Source organism: Cuculus canorus, chromosome 4, assembly GCF_017976375.1.
Source record: "Cuculus canorus isolate bCucCan1 chromosome 4, bCucCan1.pri, whole genome shotgun sequence".
NCBI classification, from domain to species: Eukaryota; Metazoa; Chordata; class Aves; order Cuculiformes; family Cuculidae; genus Cuculus; species Cuculus canorus.
Genome location: NC_071404.1, coordinates 22,431,375 through 22,452,128, shown reverse-complemented (window position 1 = coordinate 22,452,128; position 20,754 = coordinate 22,431,375). Strand labels below are relative to the sequence as shown.

The window sequence follows — 20,754 nt, the reverse complement described above, 5'->3', positions numbered from 1 at the left end:
TGGAAAAACTTGATAATGTCAGTGATAGTGTTTCAATTCAGTGTTTCTAGACACAAAAGCTGGCACCTACTACTGCATACATTAGAAAAATACTCTAAGGAAACACAGTATTAAAATTACTGTCAACTACATTATCTCATAGAATGTCTACAGATCTAAAAGTATACTGAAATCCTCTGATCTGGAGATTTCACAGTTTCTTGTTTCATGATTCAGTGGAAAGGATATGAATTAACAAGCAAGAGAAGAATAAATAGGAGTGAATCAGGACAAACTCTGGAACTCTAAAAGGCAGCTGGGCTCTGGCCAGGAGTCTGCACTTGCCTCTTTTTCCTCCCTAAGAAACAGCTCCAGCATACTGAACTGCTTCTTCAGCTAACAAAAAGAAGCAATTTTTACATCCCCAGCTTGAAAACTTAAACTAACCCCTGTTCTGTAAGGCAAATTCCTTAAAATCTAATCCCGACTTCAGGCTGTGTTCCAAAATCCTTTTTTAAAAAAAAGTTGTTGTAATATACAATATATTATGCAGAAAACATTCACTATGAGGTTTCCTTCAATAAAACCATCTGTAGATGGGATACACAGAGGCTGAGTGGCGCAACCCTCTGGAGTAAATATTTCTTCTTCCAACTCTGAATATTCTTTCTCTTCAATTCTCTCATCCTAACAATTAACATGGATATGGTCTAGCCTGCAGTAGTTATCTTTAGAGGCACTAATCACTCACTGCTCTTCACTGATTGCAGCGAGAATTGTCTTTATTCAGCTGCCTGAAAAGCAAGCTTTTAATGGTTTGGCATAATACAAGTTTATTTCATATTTTGTGATTTGTAATTTTAATATCGTTTCTATTTCCTCAGTTATCTGACTTCTCTGAATTTTACTTCATGCTCAAATGAAAAACTAGAAAGCAGTAAATTATACCAGTAAAGCAAATAACTTTCTTTTTTTCCAAAATAGCTTTTCTTCTGGTCTTTGCATGTTTTCCAGTGGTTGGTCATTTTAATTTCATTGTTCTTACTGATTGGCAAATTTTACATTTTGATAAAAGTAGAAGGGTCGTACAATCAAATGGAATAAACCTAATCAGCCTAAGCATTCATGAAAAATGAGGTGAAATGAAAAATGAGGTGAAAAAAAGTAAATAACTTCAAAATGTATCATGAAAAATCTGAGGAAATCTGTGGGCACTTTCTCCTTTAGAAACAAAGTGGGCATTTTTCTTGTTTCTTTGTCCAAATCCAAGACATGTTATTTCAGTAGATAATGAACCACAAAACATAAAAGCATAGTTGCACTTACCCAAAGGAATAATAAAAAAATTGCAGAAACATTTTTATACAACAATTTTGGTATTGTATGTCAAACTAAGGCTGTTTAGCAAGTCAGATTTATATATGGACTGTAAAAAGTATATTTAATGAGAAAATTTTTAATGTTGAACTTAAAAGTCAAAACCATTTTTTTCCACAGATATTAATTTTTCTTTTTCCTTTTTTTTAATATTTCTTCTCATTTTTCAAAGGCATGCAATGTGAATTAAGACCTTATTTCGGCAGAGGGTTCAACATATGAGCTGTACAGAAAAATGCTCATTACATACGTAAACATCTACAAGACTGAGGTCTCAACACAGTATTGTTCTCTTATATATTGAAACAGATATTCCTTTCCCTTTGTTTCTATGAGCAGCTTTGTTAAAGCCTCATCAGTCACCTTTTTCTCCTGCTGCCATTTCCCGCTTGAAAGAGCTGTAAAGAATAACAAAATCTGGCAAAAGAATAAAGGATCAAGGAAAAATTGTGCGGAAACAAAATTGCCAAACACTTTTTTCTTGCACTTCCCTCCATCAGTAAAAAAACTGAAGAACTAGTATATTCATTAAGATCTCTCCCTAAAAGAAACCAAAAGGTTTTCAAGAGTGGGGGAGGAAAAATAATAAATTACATATTATTTCTCCTCCAGAAACTACAACAGAGTGAGAAAGCTCATGGGTATAGCCCATTCTTCACAGCTATTCTATGTCAAAAAAACCTTGCATTAACTGTGGTAATAGCAATGATGTGCTTACCTCCACAACAAGAAGAAACTAGAATTGCTACAGCTGACTTACTCCACTCCTCCTTTCCTAGCTTTAGGAAGAGCAATGAAACAGATGGATTTAATTAGCAATAATTAGCTGATACACAAATGCACTATCAGCTATTGTCTACAGAGTCAGTATTTCAAAAGTCAGAATTATTCAAATTAACTCATACCAAAATCAAAAAAAAAATTTGCAGCAGCAGGAAAAGGCAAGACTGAACTTAAAATGGAGAGAAAAAATAGACTATATAGCAGTAGAACGTATTTTGGTCTGTAGGATCAGGCCAGTGTCTCTACCACTGGCAAACGTGGCACAAGTTCAATGGTTCTCTCTGATTTACAGATAGGCTAATGCTGCAGACCCTGGTGTGGCTGGATCATGTAGGCAATGGAATCAGTGTTAACTGATTAACAGTGTGTGTTAGTTGCGTGTAACTACAACAACACAGAACTCAGGGAGGGGTGTTGCAGTTTATTCTTAATTCCATGTTGCTATTACTACCTAAATCACATTACTATATTGATAAATCCCTGTGTAGACTATAGCTACAATATTATCGATGCCTTCATTATCTAATAATTCTTTCTGCATCTGGTAAGTATTTGTGTTTTTAACCCACACTCTCTTAACTCTAATACAGACATATTTTTCAAAGACTATTTAAATTTTTGCTTCACTAGAAGCGAAAATGTAAAAATACAGAACTCCATCATTTGTTTCTAGGAGGTGTTTTGGGTTTGTTTTTCTAGGAGTTGCACTAGCTTTATTTGTTCCAGTTAATGGTCATTATTTGTAACTAGGTTTTTTACATTCAAAGACTATCTGAACTAAAACAAGAATTGAAAGAATCTTACGTGATTGAAAGAGAGTATAGGCTAGCGGTTGAATTCTGCTTGACCAAATCAAATAACCACAGTAGTAGTGTCCTCCATGCTGTTGATGTTCAGTTACCTGAAAAAACTGTCATTTGGTAGCTATCGACAGTTTGCTGGCACGTGAACGGGGAACTACAAATGAGATGCCATGGGAACATTTATTGGGCTTGACTCAATATTTCATTAGTCTTGAACAGTGGAATACACTTGTGGAAACTGTGCATGACCAAACACAGGGAAAGGCTATGAGCATCTGAAGAAACAAGATTTGAATTCAAATGACCTTGAGAAATCCACAGAATAAACTGTAAAAGCTGCAAAATATAGCACTAAAAAAAAAATCTAAGAAAACAAATAAAAAAATACTTTATATGCTGCCTCACAGACAGGAATCATTACAACGGAACAAAACCATAGAAGAATGACAATTAAATATGACCCAAGATGTGTAGTAAAGGAGTCAAACACCAGGAATGCAGGAAAAAGAATGTTGGTACAAGGACACTGAGAAAATAATTTTCTACTCAGAATTGATAAAGCTTCAGTTATAATAATAAGCACAGCTCAGGTGCCAGGATTTGCCTGAGTGTATCATCATACGGTGCCACATATACTGATAAAGCAGAAAGAATTCAGAGGACAACAGTAATGAGAATTCTGTGAAACATAAGCTAGCTTTCTTGATGCTAGCTTATTCAAAACTATCAAAGGACTAATAACATTCCGCAAAATGTTATATAGGGACAATGAAGAACTTTTTCTTTGTGCACCAGAGAGAGGTAAAGATGAAACCACCTTATGCTTTTTGCTTTGTTTTATCATAATTCTGTATGGTTGCAACATATTTCTCTGTCTGACTGTAGATTATACAGAGCCTCAGGAATTCTGTTAAAAAAGACTCTATCACAGCATCAATTTTTTTTTTTTCCCGCTCTGTCAGCAAGCAGGCTGGAGGTAAGCAAGACTCATAGAATCAAAGAATCATAGAAACAGAATGGTTTGGGTTGGAATGGACCTTAAAGATCATCTAGTTCCAACTCCCTGCCATGGCCAGGGATGCTTCCCACTAGCTCAGGCTGCTCAAAGCCACATCCAACCTGGCCTTGAACACTTCCAGGGAGGGGGCATCCACAGCTTCCCTGGGCAACCTGTGCCAGTGTGTCATCACACTCAGGGTGAAGAATTTCTTCCTAATACCTAGTCTAAATCTTCCCCTTCCAATTTAAAGCTATTCCCCTTCGTCCTATCAGTACATGACCTTGTAAAAAGTCCCTCCCCAGCTTTCTTGTAGGCCTCTTTCAGGTACTGGAAGGCAGCTATAAGGTCTTCTCAGAGCCTTCTCTTCTCCAGGCTGAACAAGCCCAACTCTCTCAGCCTGTCCTCGTATGGAAGGTGCTCCAGTCCTCTGATAATCTTTGTAGCCCTCCTCTAGACCCTCCATATCTTTCTTATGCTGAGGACTCCAGATCTGAAAGTAATACTCCAGATGAGATTTCACAAGAGCAGAGTAGAGGGGCAGAATCACCTCCCTCAACCTGCTGGCCACGCTTCTTTTGATCCAGCCCATGATACAGTCAGTCTTCTGCACTGCGAGTGTACCTTGATGGCTCATGTCAAGCTTCTCGTCAGTGAGCAGCCCCAAGTCCTTCTCCGCAGGGCTGCTCTCAATGAAATTATCCCCCATTCTGTATTGAAACTGTGGATTTCCCCAATCCAGGTGTTGGACCTCGCACTTAGCCTTGTTGAACCTCACGAGGTTCACACAGGGCCAATTCTCCACCCTGTCTAGGTCCCTCTGGTTTACATCCTGGTCTCCTGGTGTGACAACTGTACTACTCAGCTTGTGTCATCTGCAAACTTGCTGAGGGTGCACTCGATCTTGCTGTCTGCATCACTGATGAAAATACTAAACAGCATGGGTAAAACAGCAATCTGGCCATTGAGGCATTGACCACTACTCTTTGAATGTAACCATCCAACCAATTTCTTACCCACCAAACAGTCCACCTATCAAATCCATTTCTCTCTGGTTTAGAGAGAAGGATGTTGTGGGGGACTGCATCAAAGGCTTTACAGAAGCCCATAGACTACATCCATTGCTTCTCACTTGTCCACTGATGTGGTTATTCCACCACAGAAAGCCACTAGGTTGGTCAGGCAGTACTTGGCCTTGGCGAAGTCATGCTGTTGGGCAATAATCACCTCTCAGTCCTCCATACGCTTTAGCATAGCTTCTAGGAGGAACTGTTCCAAGATCTTCCCAGGCACAGAGGTGAGTATAACAGGTGGGTAGTTCCCAAGGTCATCTTTTCTACCCTTTTCAAAAATGTACACAATGTTTCCCTTCTTCCAGTCACCAGGGACTTCTCCTGAGTACCACAACTTTTCAAATATCATAGAGGCTTGGCCATTACATCGGTCAGTTCCTCAGGACTGTGGGATGTATCTTATCAGGTCCCATTGACTTACATATGTTCAGGTTCCTCAGGTGGTCATGAACCTGATCTTCGCCTACAGTGGGAGGAGCAATACCCCCCTGGTCCTCTTCTTGTAGTGCACTGAGTCAGGAGGGGTGAGGAGAGCGGTTGTCAGTGAAGACTTAGGTGAAAAAGTTGTTGAGTACCTCAGCCTTCTCCTCATCTGTTGATATGAAGTCACCATATTTATTCACCAGCTCAGGGATGCTTTCTTTAACCTTCCTTTTCTGACTGTCATAACTGTAGAAGCCCTTCTTGTTAGTCTTCACTTCCTTTGCCAAGTTCAGCTTCAGCTGTGCCTTGACCTTCCTGACCCCATCCCTACAAAATCAAGAAGCATCTCTATACTCTTCCCAGATCACCTGTCCCTGCTTGCACTGCCTGTGCAGTTGCCTCTTGCTTTTTAGTTTGACCAGCAGGTCACGGCTCAGCCACACTGGTCTCTTCCCTTCCCTGACAGACTTCCTGCATCTGGAGACCAAGCACTCTTGTACTCGATGGAAAGCATTATCCTTATACTGCCAGCTCTGCTCTGCTCCCTCGTCCCTGAGGACCATAACTCCAGGGGGCCTATTGACAAACTGCTTGAAGAGCTGGAATTTTGCTTTCCTGAAATTTAGGGTCCTGATTCTACTCCTTGCCTGTTCCATATCCCTCACAACCTTCAACTCCACCAATGCATGATCACTACAGCCCAGTCTGCCTCTAATCTTGATGTCACTGATGAGCTCATTTGCATTAGTGATCATCAGGTCTGGCACTGCATGCCCTCAGATAGGGGCGTCTGTTTCCTGGGTTAAGAAGTTATCTTCAATGCACTCTAGGAGTGTCCTGGATTGCCTACAGCTTGCCATGATACTTTCCCAGCATATGTCAGGATGGTTGAAGTTCCCCCTTAGGATGAGAGCTTGCAAGCGTGAAGCCTTCTGTAGCTAGAGGAAGAAGGCTTCATCAGTAGGGTCTCCTTGATAAGGAGGCCTGTAGTAGACACAAACCACAAGGTTCCTTTTGCTGCCTCAATCTTTTATTCAAACCAACAAGCTTTCAACCTCTTTGTGGCTACTCTTCAAAGACAGGTCTTCACACTCTACCCATTTCCTGATATAGAGGGCAACACCTCCGCCCCTCCTTCCTGGATTTGTCCCACCAAGTTTCAGTAATGGCAACGAGATCATAGCTTCCTAGCAGCATGGTAGCTTCCAGCTCCTCCTGTTTGTTGCCCAAGCTATGTGCATTTGTGTAGAGGCACTTCAGCTGGGCATCACTTTCTTAGTGGAACATCCCTTATTTCCCCTGAGGTGTTCCACGGGAGTTTCCTTGCTGGCACCTACTACCTTAGGAGCCCCCCAGCTCATCTCTGCAAGACTTCTGCTGTGTAGTGGCATCCCCAGCACACCCAAGGGCAACAGGTGAAGGGCCCACACTAGCACCCTGTCCATCTAACCATAGTACGTCCTCTGCAGCTTGTCATAGGCAAGCCTGATCTTATCCTCCTCCTCCTTCAGGTCTGGTTTAAAACCCTGTCAATGAGCCCCGCAGGCTCCCAAGCAAAGATCCTCCTCCCCCTTTGACAAAGGTGGTTCCCATTTGTTGTCTGTAAGCCCAGTGCCGTGTAAGCCTTCCCACTGTCAAAAACCCCAAAGTTGTTATGGTGACACCAGCCACGTGGCCATGTAATAATAGACTGGGCCTGCCTATTCCTTCCAATGTCACTACCTACATCTGGAATAGCTTTATTTTCAATTAGCAAGAAGAGTCAGGAGCTGGCCTGCCCCTACCTCCCTCCTGCAGGGGTCTCTCACTCCACAAAGCACATTTTAGAGGAGACTCAGCCAGGAGAGCTGACCAAATTGACCACAGGAATATCCCATACCATGCAATTCTATGCTCAGCAATAAAAGCTCAGGGAAATAACAAGAAATAGGGGATGTTAGGGGCTATGGCATCTGTCTTCCTAAGTTAACACCACATGTGATGATGTCCTGCTTTTGAGCAAGTTGCTGAACACTTGCTGTCAATGGGGAGTAGTGAATGAATTCCTTATTTCACTCTACTTATGTACGGAGCTTTTGCTTCACCTATAAAACTGCCTTTATCTCAATCTGCAAGTCTTCTCACTTTCCTCCTATTTTCTCCCCCTCCCAGGGGAGAGGAGAGGGAGCGAGAGGCTATGTGAGTGCTTGGCTATTGAATGGGATCAACATGAAACAATGACTAAAGTAATTTACTATAATTAAAGAAAAAGTGATGTTAGAGCTAAAAACCTCATAAGAACACTAGTATTGTTGAAAACATACCAGTGTCTAACACTTGCTACAATCAATCTTTTTAAATATTATGTCATTCCCAGGACAGTATTATTAATGTGGTAATACTTACAGCCAAAATATACCCTGACGTTGGGTTTTTTTAAAACTAACAACTCTTACATTGTGTGAAAATTTTATTCCTGTTAAAAGCTTATATTTTAGTACCTTCAATTCATAATTCTTGTAAATATAAAACCTCTCAGATTCCAAACAATTGGAAATAGATCAAAACATACTTTGCTACAGAAAAAAAAAAAAATGAAGTTATACATTTGTTCTTATATCACTACAGTAGCTGCCATGTGACAAACATCTTCCCAGCTATTTAATGGACGACTTGTGAGTATATAACAGCTGGTCCCGTATGAAGCAAAAGGGATTTCAGGACATATTCTAATAAACCATGTTAAATCCTAGTAGTTCACACACACCTGATACATTTTTCCAAACATTGCCAGCTGTTTTGATCAATTCCAAGAACTTAAGTGGATAATAAAGATTGATTGAAAGCATAAGTGTTTGAATTTGAGCAATGCCAGCTTTGGAATGGCATGCCACAGTACTAAATCTAACTCCTGAGTTTACTCTCACTAAACTCCCTTATGTCACTGGAATAATACACATTTAGTGTATTTCTTCTATGAGTTTTATATGTGTTAAGGTTGAAACAGTACTTTTATTCTCAGGAGCTGTTTAACATATAATTCTCAACTTCTTTTAGGTGCTTGAAAACACTCATACTTGACTAGATTTTTTTTTCCTAATTTGAATACTATCCCTCCAGCCATCTGGGAATTATCTGAATGTGAAAGAACGATATTTAGGTGGGTTTTTTTTGCATTTAAAGCGATTCAGTACTTCTTTCCTTAGTGATATAAGCATGCATTGAACTGTAATGTCAGCAGTTGTACTGTATTTTTCCACTCATATTAGCTATTCCAGAGTTTTCATACTGTATTAGCACTTTTTAATAAGGATTCCCAGAATGAAGAGGTTAACAAGAGCTCTTACTGTTAACCTTAATGCATTTTTATAATCTTACTGCAATCACAGAATCACAGAATCACAGAATCACAGAATCACAAGGTTGGAAAGGACCCATTGGATCATCGAGTCCAACCATTCCTAACACTCCCTAAACCATGTCCCTAAGCACTTCATCCACCCGTTCCTTAAACATCTCCAGGGAAGGCGACTCGACCACCTCCCTGGGCAGCCTGTTCCAGTACCCAATGACTCTTACTGTGAAGAAGTTCCAGTCTCAAGAAGTGAACAAGAACCTGTCAGAACTTTATATTGTCAGAAATTTATATCGTCAGAATTTCATGAGGTTCTCTCAATACCACCAATATCTGCTGATAGTTGGTTACAGTAGAATTCAGAATAGAATTCAGAAGCAGTTCTTGGCAATTTGTGGTACCCCTGGCCATGCTGAGCTAACATTTCTAAATAACAGGAGTTTTAGTTCCTACCCAACAGTAGGGATTTCCATTTTAGTGGTAAGTGAGGGAATATTTCATTTGCAGGTTTGCAGGGATATGTGGTAAAAGTATCACGGGACATATTCTACTTTCAGTTATATAAATGTAAATTTAGGATAATTTTTCTAGTATGCTTTTTATACCTAAGCTGAAATGAGAATTTAAGTTCACAGTTCCATTGGTAATATTCCTACAAAAAAGCAGTTCCAAGTGGTAAGTAGGAAATGCTGTGGGCATTATTCTTCCCATGAGATTTTGCTTAATAGTCATATATTGGAAAGAGGGAAAAAAACTTGATTCTGAAGAGCACTGTAATCAGACCAGCAATGGTGATATTTATATTAGAAAGATTTTACAAATTAAAAAAACCTATATTTTTAAAGCTTTTAAAGAGTCGGAAAAACAACTTAAATCTAGTTAAAAAAAAACCCATACCTACCAAATAATATTATAGGTATTACTTTTTTTGCTTTTTTTATTCCTGTCTTTGCTTTTTTTTTTAACTGAGATCTGAAAATAAAAACAATGAGCCTACAACAAATAGTTTGCATATAATCACAAGCCTGATGTTTATGAGTCCTTTCTCTAAGCGCACGCAAAAAAAAGACATATATATATTTGTGAATGCAAAATCATTTTAAAGTCTACTTGATCTTTTAAGTATATCTGCATTCAGTCATCACACAAATCTTTATTTGGCATATGGAAATATGTACATACATTAATATCATGCCAAGTAGCTGTGGCACAAAAAATCTTTTTTCTTTTAAAAAAAAAAAAACAAAAGCAAAAAAGGCCCCTAAGTCCATTCCTGGAACATACTAAAAGCTTTCTGAGTAGATGGTGAAGCACTATCTATAGTAGTAAACTATGCACGACCAGAGTATATGCCCAGTTTCTGACAAGTTAATATCCATAGCACTAAATTATCAACATGACCTTCAGCATAATTTTGGTTGATACCAACCAGTACTCAATCCTCAAGAGTGCTTAGCCACTACAGGCCAGGAACCATCCCCAATAGGCAGTCTGAATCCAGCCATCCTGTTCTGGAGAGTGAGAGAAAAATGGTCCTGGTCTTACAAACAACAGGTATGAACCTGTGAATTAAATTTCTCTAATTAAATCAATTTTTGCACAAAATTGTAAAAAGCACAAAATAAAAAAAAGATTATCCTGGGACATGGTTGCCAAAACTCTGCAGCAACAGTAGCTGTGTTAGCTACCTGCCTAGCACCTGGAGATAAAAGCAAAAAATAGATCTTTGTATTTTATAAATGTACACACATATTTATGTAAAAATGTAACTTGTCACTTTTCTTAAATACTATGCTAACATCACAGTTCATATGCAGAGACAGAAAAAGGTCAAAGCCTCACCACAGAAGGTCAAATTTTAAAAAGGAACAGAAACAAACTGCAGATATCACTGGCTTAGAGGTTACTTCAAAAGAAAGCAAAAGCCTCTAATTTTCGTCTACCAAGATAGTATCAAAATAAAATTCTACACTGATATTGCACTACTACATACTACACAGAATGCATAATGCAGATTATCCTCAAATAGGTCTCATCAGAGGACAAATGCTGAAACTGCAATGTGTAATACACTAACTTCTCTGGCATCCTCTGAGAATGTGATAACTTAGAAGGAAACTATGCTGACATTTGTAACTCCTTATCACTGATACTGTACTAGCTGTTCTCTTCTACTGGACTTTGCCTGCTGGGATTACTGGAGAAGAATGGGATACTCTCGAGTATATCACAGTGAATTTCGATCACTTCCGAAAGCCAGCAGACAGACGCTTACATAAGGTACTTAAGTCCTCTATCACTTTCACAGCAGGTGAATGAAACAGTTACACAGTCACTGGACTTGCCAGAATCCTTCCTTATGTAGGACAGCAAGGATTTTTAAGTCCAAAAATTTTAAATCACCACAGAAACATCAAAGAACATCGCTTTTCAGTAGCTGCTAAAAATGTAACGAATTATTTTAATGTATTGCACTGATACTGTGCCAACAGCAAGCAATGAAACACAGGAGTGATCAACCAGTGGGTATATTGCAGAACAGCGTTTGTAGCTCTGTACTACAGCAGGCTATGAGTCTTAAAACAAAACAAAAACCACAAAACAAAACAAAACAAAACAAAGAGTAGTATAAACATACCATGTCTAGTAATCAAGTAATAATGTCTCTCATTTAGAACGGGGTCTGCCTTACCACACAAATTTACACATACATTTTAAAAGTTTCTTCATAAAATTAAATGGGAATGTAAAAGTTAACACTATTCATTATATATCTCTGAATATTCGGTACTATAAAGTATTATTATACCGACTATGTCAACTAAAATTGTAGAAACACTTATACTAAAAATCCTTCCCGTTCCCACTTTCTCTATGCTGAAATATTTCTCAGGCCTCTTATTAATTCACAACCATTTAACTTGACAGTCTACATCATTTGAGTACTCGTCTTCAAAGTAACAAATTTAGCATGAATGCCATCTAAGAAAAAACTTAAGCTATAAAGGTTAAAAATAGTATCTTAAGTCCATGAAAGACAAAATAATACACTGCTAGTGTATACAGACATGACTTTTTTCCTAAAGTATCTACTGCTTCAATTGTAATGTTATACTAAAATAAATGCAGACTAGTTTATATGCATGTGAAAGAGCTAACTATCAAAAGTTCCTTAATATGTTAGCTAATTGGAGTAGTAACTTTTTAAAAAATACTTTTCTCTTTAACATAACTAAATTGCTATAATTAATGATAAATATAATTAAACAAGTATATTTACTCATAAACATATTCAATACTACAAATATGTAAATTCTCATGCAAAAAAAAAAATCAATATTGCAGAATAATAATTACTTCTTTAAATTAACCAAACTATATCAGAGATGGCAAGCAAGAAGCGGTTTTCAGTTAGTACCAGACAAAACATTAATTACTGAGACAACTGGCCTTTTAGGTATTGAAAATAACAACTCTATGGATCTAACAGTAAGTCTGAGGACAAGCAGCACATAAAAATATTAACCTTAAGTCCTGTAAATACAACGTTCATCAGATTTTGCAGGACCATGCCTTTTATGTGTTTCTGTGTTTCACATGTGAAATTTTGTTTCTTTGCTTTTAAAAATGGAAGAGAGAAATACTAAACCACTGATACATGGTTGGTTTTTTTAATATACGTTAGGCTCAAGACCAGAGAAAGGCATAAAAAATACCTCTTTTAAAACATTTTGATGGTCGTCATGGTCTTCGCTTTACAGGTCACCACACATCCCCCCCCGCCTGAATGGCAGAAACACCTATATTTCAGCAATGCACTGCTCCCCAAATGTTCTTTTTCTAAAACAGAAGTCAAGCCTTCATTAAAGCAATAGCTTGGAGACAGGAACAACTAAATCTTCCGTATCGTCTCCAAATCCACTAAACCAAGGACTAATAGCATAAGAATAATGACATTTCTAACTATGTGCTCAGTCTGGCTCTTTGCCTGTTTTGTGGCTCTATAGATGACAAATCTACGAGAACAGGAATCAAAATGTGGCCTTACACATTTTTTGCAGTGATTGACATTAACATCCTGTAATGTTACAGAAACCAGTCAAAGGAACAGGTTGCACAGTTTATAAAAATCTTATTATCAGTCTGAGATTTATAGACCCTTAGAAATTCATAGACTATGTCTAAAAAGTTTGTGGAAGCTGATAAGTAAGAGGAGGTTTATTTATGTAATACAACCATTTCTGTGTGAGAAATACCTAGAGACACCAATTTTTGAAGGAATAAAAAGGTTGATAAAGTTCATATTGATTATTCAAAGTCCAGGCAACCCATACATTATGCTATTTGGGCATGGACAGTAAACCTACGGTCTCTAGGTCACGTATAAGCAATCATAATAACCACATCCTGGTCTCTTATACAACTCACGTTTGAAATAAAACAGTTACAGAATCTGCCATAAAAAGTCATGGCACTGAGTTACTGCCCCTTATCATAAGCACTTCACAAAGACGTATTCCCATATGGCTCTCATCTGCAGCTAAGCAGACATTTATCAAGGACAGAGGAATAAGTGTTAGTCAGATGGACTCTTCTGAACTATTTCTGTCAATATTCCTGATGCACCTCTATCTCCCTGTTCAGACAGACACTATATTACTGTGTTCAAACATTTCCAAGTTTTGGTTGGGTTTGGGTTCTTTTCCCCCTAGGGAAAAAAAATGTATGCCTGTCATTTTCTCAGTAGAATCTACCCCATGATATTTTCTACCTCAAAACTGAGTAGTTGCTCAGCAAAGAAGGAACAGGACATGACTTTGAATGTACAGACACGGATTTTGGAAATATATTAATCTGACATTCAGAATGCTGTTGTTCTTCTGTTTTCAAAATGAAAACTTTGTGTATTAGAACAACTGTATTCCTGCTTTCACTTTATTTTGTATTTCTTCAAATAAATCATGTATTTTAAGGGCAGAGAAAGATCATTGACAGAAATAGTTTTTATAAAGTCATAACAGAAGGGAACAATGCAGAAATTAAAACAAAATGCTGTAATGTGTTATCACAAAACCAGGATAGTATATTTTTATCAAATATACAGTTCTCACAAAATATTTTGCAAATAAAGAGGGTTAATATTACAAATAGGAATTTGATTCCTTTGAACTTCTTTAAAGTACCTTTACAATTTCACTTTTTTATTATTAACTGTTTGACTATAAGCATTGCTTACATTTCTATCTTATTCTTGTTTGCCTTTTTCCTCCTGTAGATCTTCAACTTGCAAATCAATTTACCAAACCTCTTTCATAACCTTCAGCACTTCAGACATTATAAGTAAAGAAGAAACACTTCATTAGATGTGACTATAATCATGAAAAAAACCAAAACCCCTGTTTTTGGCACATTTGTATACAACTTCTATGTGTATATCGTGATAAAATTGATCTACCTGGGATTTTTACTTGGCTATAAGAGTTCAAGCCGTATTTGTTCAATAAATCCCAAGTAAAGGACAAAACACAAAATAGTTCAAAAAGTTGTGGCTTCTGCATGTTATCCTAGTTATCAGGAAGCCTATAAACGCTTTCTGGCATCTCAGGTTGCATATTCCTCGTCTTCTAGGCTTGAATACAGGAACAGCAAAATCCATCAATGATATTTATGACACACAATAAGTACTACAAGTAGGGTTTTTTTTTTTACATTAACTTATGCTTACTTATTATAAAGGTTGTCTCGGGCAAAAGGACAAAGCAAAGCATCAAAATTCACTGCAAATTCTTTACAAGTGAAAATAAAATCTGCATAAATCTTGATAATGATCTCACAGCCTTTTGTATCAGGACAGCATCACATCACTGCTATCACTTCCGTCATTGTCGCTTTTTGCTTAAAATAACTATGGTAAAGAGCTAATTACCATTTTTAGAAATAATGATAGAACCTGACATCTGGAGAGAATTTCTATAAAGCACCTGCATTTTGCTCACATTCCTTGCCCCCAATCATTTCCCACATTTCCAGAAAGCATATGCACCCAACAGGCAAGAGGACAGAAAGATCTATAGCTGCACTTCTTCAGCAGGGCTGTTCCACGTGCTCCCACCATGTGCTGCCACTACCAAATATACCTGTCCACATGTCCATGCGCTGAGTTAAAAAATACAGAAAAACCTTAAAATACTTTTCGTAACAGGTCTGCACAGTCATTTGTACAGATGAGACGTAACATGCACCCAGTAAAATCATGACTGATATCCGTTTCTGAAATATTACAGTACAGCTGGAATTTCATACAGATTCAGTGACGTAGAAGCCACCTAGGCTACTCTTCTTCTGTGATAAATGGAGAGGTCTAGAGAATAGTACATACCTAGAGTGGATGGAATAGCTTGACTTCTGAAGTTACCTATCCCTCTTCTTTTAGGTGGCCCTAGATGGAGTAACTTATGATAGATGACAAGCAAGCTCAGGTGAGATGAATCAGCCTAAGGCTAAACTACACCTTTAAGCAAGAAACTTTAAAAAATATGGTTCTTCATTAAAATTGGTGTGTGTACCTCATTTTTTACCTTGAGAACTCAACCTAATGTACATATAGGGATCTAGCAACAGTTCTGTTGATTAAAACACATTCATACAAATGAGTTAAGCATAATTCTTCCTCAGTTAATTAAACCTTTTCAGGGAACAGAGTCAAACTAATACAGGGAATTTTTTTAAAACTTCGTTCACGTCAACGTGCATGAATTTAAGCTTGTTTTAGTAGTGTTAAATAAGACCACTGTGCTCTAATATTAGGCTGAAACATTTACTATTTTTCAATAATGAACTATAGATTGAGAATCATAGAATCACAGAATAACTAGGTTGGAAGGGACCCACTGGGTCATCGAGTCCAACTATTCCTAACACTCCCTAAACCATATCCCTCAGCACCTCATCCACCCATTCCTTAAACACCTCCAGGAAAGGTGACTCAACCACCTCCCTGGGCAGCCTATTCCAGTGCCCAAAGACCCTTTCCGTGAAATTTTTTTCCTGATGTCAAGCCGGAACCTCCCCTGGCGGAGCTTGAGGCCATTCCCCCTTGTCCTGTCCTCTGTCACTTGGGAGAAGAGGCCAGCTCCCTCCTCTCCACAACCCCCTTTCAGGTAGTTGCAGAGAGTAATAAGGTCTCCCCTCAGCCTCCTCCAGGCTAAACAACCCCAGCTCTATCAGCCGCTCCTCATAAGACTTGTTCTCCAGCCCCCTCACCAGCTTCGTTGCTCTTCTCTGGACACACTCCAGAGCCTCAACATCCTTCTTGTAGTGAGGGGCCCAGAACCGAACACAGTACTCAAGGTGTGGTCTCACCAGTGCCGAGTACAGAGGGAGAATAACTTCCCTGGACCTGCTGGTCATGCCGTTTCTGATACAAGCCAAGATGCCACTGGCCTTCTTGACCACCTGGGCACATTGCTGGCTCACGTTCAGTGGGCTGTCAACCAACACTCCCAGGTACTTCTCCTCTAGGCAGCTTTCTAGCCAGACTTCTCTCAGTCTGTAGCACTACATAAGGTTGTTATGCCCCAAGTGCAGGACCCGGCATTTGGCTGTGTTAAACCTCATGCCGTTGGTCTCAGCCCATTGGTCCAACCTGTTAAGATCCCTTTGCAGAGCCTCCCTACCCTCCAGCAGATCCACGTTTCCACTCAGCTTAGTGTCATCTGCAAACTTGCTAAGGGTACACTCAATACCTTCATCCAGGTCATCGATAAAGACATTGAACAGAGCTGGACCCAGTACCGAGCCCTGAGGAACCCAACTTGTAACTGGCCTCCAGCTGGAGTTATCTTCATTTACCACCACTCTCTGGGCCCGGCCATCCAACTAGTTTTCCACTCAGGAGAGTGTGCGCCTGTCCAAGCCAGAGGCAGACAGTTTCTGAAGCAGAATGCTGTGAGAAACTGTGTCAAAGGCTTTACTCAAGTCCAAGAAGACTACATCCATAGCCTTCCCCCCATCCAGTAGTCGAGTCATTTTGTCATAGAAGGCGATCAGGTTAGTTTGGCAAGATCTGCCTTTTGTAAACCCATGTTGATTGGGCCTGATCACCTGGTTCTCTTGCATGTGCTTCATGATAGCACTCAAGATCACCTGTTCCATGACTTTCCCCAGCACTGAGGTCAGACTGACAGGCCTGTAGTTCCCTGGATCCTCCCTGCAACCCTTCTTGTAGATGGGCACAACATTAGCCAGGCTCCAGTCCAGTGGAACTTCTCCAGTCAGCCAGGACCGCTGGAAGACGATGGAACGGGGTTTGGAAGGGACATCTGCCAGCTCCTTTAATACTCTTGGGTGGATGCCATCCGGCCCCATAGACTTGTGGGTGTCTAGGTGGGCAAGCAAGTCTCTAACCTCTTCCTCTTGGATCATGGGAGCCTCATTCTGCTCCTCTAACTGCTGGCTTTGTACACAGGGGAACAACTTCCCTTACTATTAAAGACTGAGGCAAAGAAGGCATTAAGCACCTCAGCCTTGTCCTCATCTCCTGCCACTGTTGTTCCTTCTGCATCCAATAGGGACTGAATATTCACCCTAGTCCTCCTTTTCTTGTTGATGTATTTGTAGAAAGATTTTTTTATTATCTTTCACAGACTTAGCCAATTTGATTTCTAGTTGGGCCTTAGCCCTCCTGATTTTTTCCCAGCATGATCTCACTTCCTCACTAGTAGTCTACCCAAGACGCCTGTCCCTTCTTCCAAAGCTCATAGACACTCCTCTTCTTTTTGATATCTCCCTACTCAACCAAGCTGTTTTTTTCCCCCGACGGCTCCTTTTCCAGAACACAGGGATTGCTTACTCCTGAGCTGCTAGGATTTCATTTTTGAAGAGCACCCAGCACTCGTGGGCTCCCTTGCCCTTAAGGACTGTCTCCCATGGGACTTTCCTAACCAGCCTTCTGAACAGTCCAAAGTCTGCCCTTGGGAAGTTTAATGTGAATGTTTTGCTAATCGCCTTCTTCATCTTACCTAGAACTGAAAACCCTATCATCTCATGATGGCTTTGTCCCAGGCGTCCTTCAACCACCACATCCCCCACAAGGCCTTCCCTGTTCACAAACAGCAGGTCCAGGAGGGCACTCTCCTTCGTCGGCTCACTCACCAGTTGTGTGAGGAAGTTGTCTCCCACACACTCCAGGAACCTCCTAGACTGCTTCCTTTCTGCTGTATTGTACTTCCAGCAGATATCAGGAAGATTGAAGTCTCCCACAAGGACAAGAGGTAGCGATCTAGAGACTATCCCCAGCTGTTTATAGAAGAGCTCATCAGCTGCTTCTTCTTGGCTGTGTGGTCTGTAACAGACTTCCATCACAATGTCTGCTTTCTTGTGGGCACCTCTGATTTTAACCCACAGGCACTCACTCCCTTCCTCACCACTGTAAGAAGTTTAATAACAAACATCATGTTCAAAACAGAACTAAATTTAAACCTTGTTTAACCTTTATATGCCACTGTACTGTAAGCTATCTCTACAAACACTTTTAAGAAACATCGTCTCAACCGAGTCAATTTAACCTGTCCAACAAAAAGTACCCTAACATTTCAAGAAGCTGAGTATAGTAACCCTACAACCTGCTCTTGCTTTCACTTCCATCAGGATGTACAACACAACCAGATCTGGGAACTTGGTCAGCTCTCACAGCACCTGGACTCTGACTTGCAGTCTAGAATCCAGAGCGTGGACAAAATTCTGCACTAAGTAGGAACAGCAGTTCCATTACTGACCTTAGTCTGAACTCGTAACATCTTTGTGAAGCAAAAAAAGTGCTATTATCTGCTTCTTATGGACAAGAAACCAAAAGTGTAATATTGAGTCCATGTCTAGAATAATACAGATCTGAACCTATGTTGAAGGACACTCATGACAGCACACTGCTAATGAAGTCCTGTGTTTCTCACATGGATTCTTTCTCACACTGATTACATAGATTCTTCACTCCTTCTCCTTAAATACAAATGAGAATATCTGATTTTAAAAAAAAATAAAAAAAGAAAACAACACCACATATACCCAAAAAATAAACCCATTCCTGGAAAAAAAAAAACCAAAACAAAACATTCTTTGATGTGATTTCATTACTTTAGAATTATACTGAAGGATTCATTTGCAGGTCATAACGAAACTTCTCCTATTTAGATTTAGTTCAAGAAGAAGTTTAAGCCCAGGACACAGAGAAAGTATAGTAATACTGCATCATATAGTACTACATCTTACAGTAATATAACGAACTAAATTGTATTACTGGACACTATGTGTTGTGGATAGTAGTTTCCAATGATTTTTATTGCCTCTGCTCCATATTTTAGATGATAATCATTTATTCTGCTTAAACTCTAAGAACATGTCACCAGTGTGGTTCTATTCCTTCGTCTGTATCTTACTTTTCCTTCTATGCCTGCAAAATGTCAACACATAATTTAATAATGAACTGCCAACAAGATGGGTAAATGTTTACTCAGAATTTTCCAGTCTGAATGTCTTTTTCTTTAAAATTCTCTTAACCAGCTTTAAGGCTGTGTGATAAACCCTTAAATTCTCTCAGCCTTCTCTAAAGCTGTTCTGCAAACCATGAATCTATTCATACCTTGGGTCATTAAGGAGTAACTATATTGCATGCCTTAAAGAGAACTAGCAAAGGCATAGCAATCCGTTATTTCCCCCTTTTCACTGTTAATTACACACAAAGTCATAGAATAAGCTTCTCACAAATCAGGCTTTCTAGCTCTCGAATTATGGTAAAGTAGAGAAGATGGCTACTATTTCATTTGTGTTTGAGATACTTAAGCCTCTTTCGGAAAGAAAAGGTTTCACGAAATAAAGAGGATTAGTCATAAAACTGATATTTCCTCTGTTTACTCTTTACACTATAGGTTAGCCATAGCTGTTTGCCAGATCGGTTCTGAATTTAACTTGGGATGTTGGTTCATGGAAACAGAAATCAGCCTGATTTGGGGAATGCTATTTTTACGGGGGTTGGTCGGTTTTGTTTTGTCAATATTGTAACAGAGAAAATATGCTTTTTTGGGAAAACAGTTTCCAAAATGCCATACAGGCACATACTGCTATTCTATGGCACAGGGAAATTATGTAAACAAAGATCCTTCCTGTCTTCACTGTCTTACCTTTCACCACATATTCTCAGACCTTCAAATATTTAAGGTTTTATGGTAGAAGTTAATTAAAAAACAAACATACAACACATCACCAAGAAGAAATTAACAGTAATATACTGACGGATCTCCAACACTTTCTGTAATCCATCAGAAAGAACAAGATTTAAATAATGTTCAGTCTCCACATTTTCTTAATGTTTGACCCCTAATTGCGGAGTTGTATCTGACTCCTTCTATACCAGAAAAAATAAACTGGTTTGGTGGGAAGAACAGAGATTGAAATGAAAATCTACAAATCATCACACTGCCACTGGGAAAGTAAAACTAAAAATTCAGAGCACAATAGCTGGTATTAGAATGCAGATACTATAGGACTCCAATACATCTAATATGTGAGTAGAATTCCCATATACATCAGTATACAAATTCTGCTGCCTCTTCAAGAAAAGCTCTCCCTCCAAAAAAACATTTAACAGATTGACTGTATTTGGCTCTGAAAACAGTCCATCTCAGAGAGAAAAAAAAAAAAAAGCCAACACATAAATGATTATTTTAAGGTTAGGTAGATTAATTCATTTCATCAGAATCTTTATGTTTAAATAAAAGGAAAAACTGCAGAGAAAATAATTTGGAAGTAACTGTTTCCATTAGAGGTTCTCTTTGTTTCATTTCTTTATTTCTTCATATTAGTTAGCTAGCCCACGCTTCATATAAGAGTCCCTTCAAAATCATCCCAAATACAGGCATAGAGATGCACCTTTCTTATATATATACTACAAGATCTTAAATGTGCACTTTTGGTAAAGAGGAAGAGAAAGGT

At 38.9% G+C, this 20,754-nt stretch overlaps 1 protein-coding gene across 6 annotated transcripts in view; it reads right to left on the bottom strand.

Annotated features, from left to right (window-relative positions):
• Positions 1 to 20,754, bottom strand: part of PCDH7 (protocadherin 7) — a 278,809-nt gene that overhangs the window by 240,724 nt on the left and 17,331 nt on the right. The gene's annotated exons all lie outside the window — the stretch shown is intronic.